Here is a 9,988-nt window from a genome sequence, read left to right as displayed (position 1 = left end):
CCTTACCAAGCGGGACAGATGACCCTTTTTCTACTAGTGGAGACAACCCAATCACCAACACTTTGTCCGCGAAGCTCATCACCACCAACAACTCTCAAATGGTATTGTCTGACTCCGGGGGCCACAATATTTGGATGACACCAAGCAATAACACTGCTGGAGCGCCAGGAGCTTACGCAGAGCTAAGCAACTCTGGGAACTTTGTTCTCCGGTTGCCAAGTGACACTGACATATGGCAGAGTTTTGATCACCCAACCGACACAATCCTTGCAGGCATGAGGTTTTTGGTGAGCCACAAGGCACAGGTCGTCACACGGCTTGTTGCTTGGAAGGGGCCGGATGATCCATCTTCTGGGGACTTCTCATACAGCGGCGATCCTAGCGCCCCAGACCTTCAGCTTGTCATTTGGAACAAAACTAGGCCATACTGCCGTGCTGTTTGGAACGGTGTGTCAGTGTCCGGTGGCGCATATCTAACCAACACCAGCTCCATCCTTTACCAGATGATTGTAAACTCTGGAGACGAGTTCTACTTCACGTACGCAATCTCCGACAACTCGGTGTACACACGCATCACGCTTGACTACACTGGTAAATACAAATCTCTAGCATGGAAGAATCACTCGTCATCATGGGCACTCAGCGGTGGATGGCCCACTGCCGCATGCGAGCTCTATGCCTCGTGTGGCCCATTCAGTTACTGTGACTTGACTCAAACGGTCCCGGCTTGCCATTGTCTTGAGGGGTTTGAGACTGTCGATGATGCAAACTTTTCTAATGGATGCCGGAGAAAGCAAGCGTTGAAATGCGGCAATCAAAGTCGTTTCATGGCCTTGCCTGGGATGAATGTTCCTGACAAGTTCTTGCATCTACACAACAGAAGCTTAGATGAGTGCGAGTCTGAGTGCAGGAGCAACTGCTCATGCACAGCTTACACTTATGCTAACTTGAGCAACGGGGCCATTGCCATGGCTGACCCGTCAAGGTGCTTGGTTTGGTCAGGGGAGCTTGTCGACATTGGGAAGGCAACCACAGGCGGTGAGAGCCTGTACTTACGGCTTGCTGATTCTCCTGGTATTGTTCCATGTCCTCCTTTCTTCCCATGTAAATAGCATGAACTCTTCAAATTAACACCAATATTCACAAAGTGAGCCTCTGGACATATGATTTCTCATGAAAATACCCAGATTATAAAATGTTGCATTAGTTATATGACAGTACTGCTTATGACTAATTATTCAAGTGTGTCCATCTAATTTTCCCATCACATCGACATGATATTTTGAATGATGACATGGTAATCTAAATGTGAACATTGTTTCCTACTTTAACATATGTACTAAACCCAACAAGATTACATTACTATAGAAGTAATGTCTGGAGAAAATTTAGGCATATAATTTTGAAGTACCTAATCTAAATTTTTTGAATGGTATCAACAACTAAAATTTTGAAATTCCATATCCAAAACGTCACCTTTTCAGTAACATGAGAAAGTAATATGGAACATCCTTTTTAACAAACTGGCAATTCGTTTCAACATTATTTACAAATGCAATAGATATGCTTTTCAATTACGTCGAGCATTCAGTTTTGAATGCGTTTACATTTCTTTTCAGATTTCATGTCTTAGCTTGTCCATAAGGAAATAGCCAGTTACTGCAAACTGACACTAGCCAAATAATTATTTAGTTTGGAGCGGTAGTTTCTACAGGAGCATGTTTGCAAGATCAAATTCTTAATTTACCACAAGCTGCGGTAGCGCAGTTAGCTAAATTGTGTTAGTCTACGCACTTGGTGTAGTTCCACAGACCCACCATGGCATTTATGCATGTAAATTCCAAATTTTTGGTTTGTTGCATTTATGCAGTTGACAAGGAGATCAGTTTAGTAAAGATTACAATCCTAATTACAGCATGCCTGTTGGTACTAACATGCCTAGGCCTTGTCTGGATGTGCAAATACAGAGGTAGAGTAACAAATGTCCTCTTATTTTACATATGACACAAGTGTAAATGTTAAGAAAAATAATTGATGTCCTAACAAGCAGGCAAATTGCGAAAGAAGGAAAAGCAGAAGAGACTGTCGCATGGATACTTTAGCACATTCAACAATCTCGAAGGCAAACATACAGAATTTCCATTTGTTAGCTATGGAGACATCCTTTAAGCAACAAATTTTTTCGCTGATTCCAACTTACTTGGACGGGGAGGTTTTGGCAACGTTTACAAGGTAATAGATAGTGGTGATTAGAATGTGTTTTGACAGAAGACCAAACAAACATATTTTACACTTCAATCGTTGTCTGACTCCTAAAACACCCTTGACTCTTGAATCATTTTTATCTAACTATAAAATTATTGAGAAATAGGTTAGTGGGGATCACCTATTTAGTAATACTATATAGGATTGGGTTATTGAAAATAAGTAGCATAATAGAATGGAGCATTTTTTTCATGCACGGTTGCATGTTGACGTCGGCTGTTTCCTATGCATGGTTGCATGTTCAGTTGACATGTTGAGAGAAATTGGCTAGTGAAGATAGCCTATTAGTAATATGTAATTACTGAAATATATGTCCATGTTGATGCCACATAGTCCAAAATCAGCGTGGTTTTCAAGGGCATAACAGATTTTTTTTCTTCAGATTTGAATAATATCTCGTGGGATCAGAATTAAAAGGGGCTAAAGTATACTTTTTGTTAAATAAAACAGTTGTGGAAATGATAACCTGCAGAGCGTATCCTTATTGGTCTTTGGTGTCATACCATCTACCTACTCGTGCACAAAACCCATGAAAGGGTGACTTTAGAAGTAAAAAAAGGTCGGTTTTCAACTTGCTCAAGTGAAAAGAATGCGCTCATGTAGGGCACACTGGAAGGTGGAAATGAGGTTGCTGTAAAGAGGCTTAGTCAGAGTTCCGGACAAGGTATAGTGGAGTTCAAAAATGAAGTAATTCTAATTGCGAAGCTGCAGCACAAGAACCTAGTCAGACTTCTTGGATCGTGCATTCATGAAGATGAGAAGTTACTGATCTACGAATACTTACCTAACAAAAGCTTGGATGTTTTTCTTTTCGGTATATCCCTTCTTTCTTTTATTGAATGCACATCAAAAAGTTCTTTAAATTAACCAAAGCGATATTCATGTTGACAAGCTTCATCTCATATTAAACATGAAAGATGCTTCGCGGAAACATGTGCTTGATTGGTCAACACGGTTCAAATTAATTAAAGGGATAGCAAGAGGTCTTCTTTATCTCCATCAAGATTCAAGATTAACAATAATTCACAGGGATCTCAAACCAAGCAACATCTTGTTGGACACGGAAATGACTCCCAAAATTTCAGATTTTGGTATGGCAAGAATTTTCGCTACAAACCAAAACCAAGCAAACACTACCCGGGTCGTTGGCACATAGTAAGTAATTGTTAACCAACAAACCCTCGACATTGCTATTTTATGGTTTGTTATAATTCATTTTGCGGATTCCTTGACTTGTTTAATGTTTAAACAGTGGTTACATGTCACCTGAATATGCGATGGGAGGTGCTTTTTCTGTAAAATCAGACACATATAGCTTCGGTGTTCTTCTCTTAGAGATTGTCAGAGGCTTGAAGATCAATTCACCTCAGCTCGTAACAAACTTTTCTAGCCTTATCACTTATGTAAGTATGATTATAAGATATTTTCAATCTCCACCTCCCCACTTTCCCAGCAGAACAGTTAGTAACTTGATGTTGACCTCATTCTATTGCTCAGGCATGGAGATTGTGGGAAGATGGAAACGCAATTGAACTTGTGGACTCTTCCTTTGTTGCAAGTTGCCGAGTTCATGAAGTTCTGCGTTGTATTCATGTGGGACTCTTGTGTGTTCAGGACCGTGCTAGGGATAGGCCACTTATGTCATCGGTTATGTTCATGTTAGAGAACGAAACCACACCGCTTCTAGCTCCAAAGCAACCTGCATACTTTGCTCTAAGTACTTGTGCAGGCGAAGAAGGAAGGGAGATTACAACAAACTCTACGAATGCAGTGAGTATCACAACAGTTGATGGCCGTTAGTATATGCAGATCTTAGTACAACTTAATTGTATACTTTATGGCTTGCTCTCCGTAAACTGATTTTTTATGTGGTTATTTACAATTACTTGTACTCCGTATGAGTTTATTATATGAGAAAAGTTGTGAATAACAGAGGGGGAACCGTCCTCATCCCTACCCATGCCCTGCAACTCAATATGCCGTACTAAATGTATAGTACCTTTTGTTCTGTTGATAAACGGGATTGCTAATTTTCATCCGGATCCGGATGAAAACAATTCGCTTTCATCCGTTTTCTCGTTCGTTCGATCCCTCTGTTGAGACTCGTGCACTTCTTTCCTTCCCCAGCGCGCGGGTTGTTTTTGGTTGTTATCGGGCCCGCGCACTGTTCCGGGAGACCCGTTAATATCGCGGGTCGCGTCTCCTGGTCGACATGTCCCTTTTATTTTGAATTTTTCCTTTTCTCCCCCTGTAGCTGCCTTTGACTGGATCATTCCCCATTTCTAGCGGCGAGAGCTCGGAGGCAGAGAGGCATGGCGATTTCGGTTGGAGGCCTCACTCGCTGATCTCTCGAGGCGCTTTGGTGGTCAGGCCCGCGGTTCTTCCCCCTCCTCTCCTGGTTGCTTATCTCCAAGCTCGCGCTCTGATTTGATTCACCTTTGTTCTTGTCAGGGAGAGCGGGAGAGGCCAAGTCGACGCCATGGCGATTTGGCTGCGGTTTCTTCTCGGGTCGTTTGATTCGTGACGCTCCTTCTTTCGTGGTGGTCCGCAAGCCCTGCGTCTCTCCCCCCGTCCCCTACCTGAGGTTGTTGGTTTGCAAGCACCCCCTCCCCCCTTTTTCATTTTCCCTTTCATTTTTCTGTGCGATTTGCTAGATCTGGTTGATTGTCTTGTTGTATTCGTCTGCTTGCATTTGTCGTGTGTGGTGTTTTTTGTTGCACATGTAAATTTAGCGGTGGATCCCTCTTGTCTATTTTGATTTCTTCTTCCGAATGTAGATGTAGTTTTCCTGTGGCGGGCTTTGAATTGGCGGTGTTGATCCATTGGCGGCTGCTAGTGTGGTAGCTTGATGTTTGTCTGGTCTAGCCTGTTTTTAATGTACATTTGTGGTTTTCTAGTGTAATTTCTGATGTGGATGTATGGTTACTCCGCTTTTCACCTGTTGTTTGATTCTGGACTGAATTTCTTCAGTGAAGTAATAGTTATTTGGTCTGTACTACTGCAGTATAATTTTGAGTGGATTTCACTGTAATTAAGTAACAGCTGTTTGGCTAGTGAATGGCCATTGTAAGTGTAATGTTTGGTTTAATTTTACAGTGATATCTCTACTATAGTTTCAGTCTATAGTAGTCTATCTTACACTGGTTTTTCACTGTAAATGGCAAGTGTAAATGTATTATTTAGGTTTTATTCTGGACTGAATTTCTTCAATTAAGCAACAGTTGTTTGGTCTGTACTATAGTGATATCTCTATTTAAATTTCACTGATATCTCTGTGTAACTTACAGTGTAGATGGTGGTACATTTAACTGAATTGTGTGCTTCCATTGTTTTATACTTTTGTTTACATGGTGGTACATTAACTGAATTTTTCAGTACATAGAGAAAATAATTTAATGATGATAGATGTAGGCATGCAAATGTTGAATCTCCTAGTCGGTTGAGTCTCGTGATGTGTACGTGTTGGTCTGAAAAAAAATTCTGTTGTAGTTTCAGTGTTTCGGACTGTAATTTCTAGTGTAATTTTGAGTGGATTTTCAGTATAGTTTCATTTTTTAGTCTAGTGTAAATGTATTAGCACAAATGTTGTTTTCAGTTCAAATTTACAGTGATATTTTTTACTGTTGGTTCAGGTATATAGACTTCTCTCACTGTAATTTTGTTTCTTGTAACCTCCAATCTGTGTTAAACTGAACAAGGGCTTAACCCCACCATTAATTTACACTATAAATTAGTGTAGCTAACCTGTAATTTTTGTACTTACAGCCTATGTACTGGAATTTTTCGGTCTAACATGCAGTGTAATTACACTTTAATCTGTTTATTATGTGTAACTAACCTGAATTTTTGTACTTACAGTCTATGCACTGAAACTTTCAAGTCTAATTTGCAATGTAAATACACTGTAATTTTCAGTGTAATTAACCTATTTTTTTGTAGTTACAGTCTATGTACTAAAATCTTGCAGTCTAAATTGCAGTGTAATTACACTGTAAATTCAGTGTAATTTGCAATGTAATTACACTCAGTGTTTAACCTGTGTGTTAAGTGTAATTAACCTGAATTTTTGTTCCTGCAGTCTATGTACTGTATTTTTCCAAGCTAAATTGCAGTGTAATTCTACTGTAAATTTTTTTATCACATTTATGTCATGTAAGGCTTGTGGGCAGGGACCCCTTGTTATTTCACCTGATGGTAGTGTAAATTGTTCAGAGAAGCCACATAGACGAGTTTCCTTTGCAGCACATTGTACATCAGTGTTGAGTTTCCATCAAAAATGGGAGGAGGCTTGGTTGAGTGTATCATGTGATCATTTTTCCTCCATCTGTCTATGATATACTTGTCTGGTATCCTCTCTACGTTCAATTGGATCAACACTCTGAGTATGTGTCAGGATAGGATTCCATCCTTGTGAAATGCGCAGCAGATGCATCATGCATGAGTACTTCTCTTGCATCAAATCTATCTGTACTAGGAACTTTCTTCTTCTTAGTTCCTTTCGAATGCTAGGTCTCAGCTTGATAAACCATGTAGGTTTTTTCCTTTTTCAAGCTCAAACACATGCAGCCTCGTTGTATCTTCCATTTTCTTTTGGAACTTCCTGAAGATGCGAATATTGTAGAGCTCATGCACTTGTCTTTCTAAACTGTATTTGGACCAGAACTTCTTGTGTGCATCCTTTTTGCTTCTAGACAAGTGATCACATTCTTGCTCCCTGTCATGAATGACTTCTATTAGCCTGTCATACTCTCTTAGGAAGCTTGTTGCCCTGAATTTAGCCCCCACTCCCCTTTTGAATAGTCCATTTGTCATACTCTCTTCGAGATACGGTGACTGCCCTTTGATGCTATATTCCATTGCATCTGATTCGATTGCAGGCACCTGCACTCAATGTTTTCAGAAAGTATAAGTAATGAAGTGTTGTAGAATAAACAAGAGCATTTCTGCTGTCCCCATTTGTCCTTTTTTGCATGTATGTATGTTTATGCATATGTAGGGTGCAACAAGTAGATCAGAAATGCAGTAAAGCATGTTGCAAGTCATTGGCAAGGATTTTTGTACAGTTTTGTCTCTGAAACCAGAGTTATTTGTGTCAATTCTAGTAGTCTCTTCATACACAAGTTTCTGATTTCTTCTATTTATGTGCAAATCAGAGCTTGTAATTTACAAGGTAGGATGCAGAGTAATTACATAGAGAAGGTCAGAGTAAATTGATCAAACAAGTCACAATAATTTGATTTCAGTATATAGTTTCTTTTGTTAGTGTCAACTAGTGTCAGTGCTTAACCTGATTGTCCTCAGTCTTTTTTGTGATCATTTATTTTCACTGTTAATTTTCATGGCAGATTAGTCATTGTGAACTAGTATCAGATCATAGTAATTTGAACTATAACTTTGTACAGTACCATTGTTTCTAAAATACAGTCATGTATTCACAGCTTTATACTGAAATCTAATCTGCCATGTCTAAAATACAGTCATAGGTTCACAGATACAAGTGTCTAAACATGATCAAAAGTATCTGAACAATGCACAGTTTCTCAGCATCAAAGTTTCTGAAATTACAGCAGTACTACTCTTTTTGTTTGAACAAGTTTTTCCTAAATGGAATTCATAGCTTCCTGAACATGCCCCCTCTCATCCCCAAACTTCTTTTTGGCCCAGTGTTGTGGCTATAGCTGCGAATTTCACAGCACTAATTTTGCAACTAGTTTTCAGAATGTAGTGTTCCAAGGTGTTATTCCTGTGACCATAGACTAGTAGTTTGTGTGTTCATAGTCTAGTTGTTTCTAGGGTTTCTCCTGCTTCATGCTATCTTTTCTGCCTGTGTTCTAATCTTTTTCTGTTAAGTTGTGCTCTTCAACATATGTGAATGATCCTCACAGAGAGCTTGTTTTTCTTTCAGATGTCATGAGGTAGGAGAGAGATCTTGGAGGAGTGAATGCATAAGAGTTGGGTGTTTACCTGTGTTTTTTCTGCATCTCCAGCCAGATTTGTGTCCCAGATCATGGAGGAATTGCCCTCTCTGCTGGTGTGTTTATGGTGCATTTTCTTAATGGATTTATGGTGTAATTCCTACTGGACTTACAGTGTTTTTCTTAGTGGATTCCAGTGTAATTCTAAGTGGATTTACACTATAATTCCTACTGTATTTACAGTGGTTTTTAGTGGATTTCACTGTAATTCTAAGTAGATTTACAGTGTAATTCTAAGTGGATTTACACTGCAGTTCCTACTGGATTTACAGTGTTTTTCTTAGTGGATTTCCACTTAAATGCTTAGTGTAATTATTTAGTACAAATTATTTGGATTGTTAGTATATTTTTAGCGGTATTTACAGTGCAAATCTTAGTGTAATTTTAGTGGATTTTACATTGTAATTCTTAGTGGACATAAAGATTTTTACAGTGCATTTTTCGGTGGATATTAAACTGAACTCTTTAGTTTTTTTTTAGAAAAGGAGGAGACCCCCGGCCTCTGCATTTGGGCGATGCATACGGCCACTTTATTAATTATTCTCACAAGACCTTACAAAGTCATACAACAGTAAGACTAAAGCCACCGTCTAAGCAATAACTGTCGCTACTCCTATCCAATTGATGAAGGGGCGCTGATAGTCTGGGCCTAATACCAAACAGACATCGCAGCCAAATCTAAACATCTAAGACCTGAGGTCCCAACCAGGACGCCTGCCGGGTATGGGGCACCTACCAGTCCGGCGCACTCCTCAACCAGGACGCCTGCCGGGTATGAGGCCGCCGCAGCCACCTGCCACCAATCCATCTTCAGTGTTGTACTGCTGCACCACCTTGCCCGGCCTCTCTGCCATCGACGACACCACGACGCCTGATAACGTCACCCTCCTGCGTGAGTCCAGTCCCTCACCACACATCGGGCGCCGAGTCTCCACTACGCCACGCCGCCGAGAAACGCCACCATTAATGTGCAGGATGAATCACCGCTCCACCAATTATTCCGTCCACTGGTCCCTCGAGCCAGTGTACACCTCCAAGAATGACGCCACAAGAGGGAAATGACACAATAATGCCGCCGTCATCCAATCTACTGATCTAGGGTTTCCCCCGGAGGTAGCAGATAGTGGCCTGGAACTTCTCAACAGCGATGCCTTCAACAAGGGAACGGCACCGAATAGTGCCGCCATCGCCGGCCTCGGCAGCAGCCGCGAGCAGGTCTTCACCCAGATCTGTTCCAATGGCCTCCATCAAGCGTCTTGTGCACGGATCGTCCACCACCGCGGCCGCCGCGTCGCCCGTCGCGAGTCCACAGCCGCCGACACATCCTCCGCCGTCCCGGGCCGCCGCCCCGGGATCCAGCCCTCGCTGGCCGCCGGAACGAAGCCACCGAGCCCCATCGAGGGCGGCCAACGGGGGCGGAGAAGCTAGATCCGGCCAGGATCCGGCCTCTCCCTGCGCTGAAGCCACTCCCGCGGCCCTGCATCTCACCCGCGCCCGAGGCGACGCAGGCAGCGCATGCGCGCGCAACGCCGCGAAGAGGGGAAACGCCCCGCCGCCACCTTCCCTGGGGCACGCGCGGACTTCGCCGGCGGCCCCTCCAGCGACGGCGAAGCGAGGGAGGGGGCGAGGGGGACCTGGCGGCGGCGGCGGAGCTAGGTTCAGTTGTAGTTGAACCTATAGGGGAACTGAACTCTTTAGTGGAATTATAAGTGTAATATTAGTTCTTTTCCAGTGTGTATTTTGTCATT

At 42.0% G+C, this 9,988-nt stretch overlaps 1 long non-coding RNA gene and 1 pseudogene across 1 annotated transcript; both read left to right on the top strand.

Moving 5' to 3' along the window:
- Window positions 1-275: 275 nt before the first annotated feature.
- On the top strand, window positions 276-4,039 carry LOC123055987 (G-type lectin S-receptor-like serine/threonine-protein kinase B120; annotated as a pseudogene).
- A 459-nt stretch (window positions 4,040-4,498) lies between these two features.
- On the top strand, window positions 4,499-8,598 carry LOC123054750 (uncharacterized). The gene is made up of 3 exons (XR_006426317.1): window positions 4,499-4,630; window positions 4,717-4,849; window positions 8,171-8,598. It is a non-coding gene; the product is annotated as an uncharacterized lncRNA (long non-coding RNA).
- The last annotated feature ends 1,390 nt before the right edge of the window (window positions 8,599-9,988 follow it).

The sequence above is a fragment of the Triticum aestivum genome, chromosome 2D, assembly GCF_018294505.1.
Source record: "Triticum aestivum cultivar Chinese Spring chromosome 2D, IWGSC CS RefSeq v2.1, whole genome shotgun sequence".
NCBI classification, from domain to species: domain Eukaryota; kingdom Viridiplantae; phylum Streptophyta; class Magnoliopsida; order Poales; family Poaceae; genus Triticum; species Triticum aestivum.
This window is presented reverse-complemented; position numbering and strand designations above follow the sequence as displayed.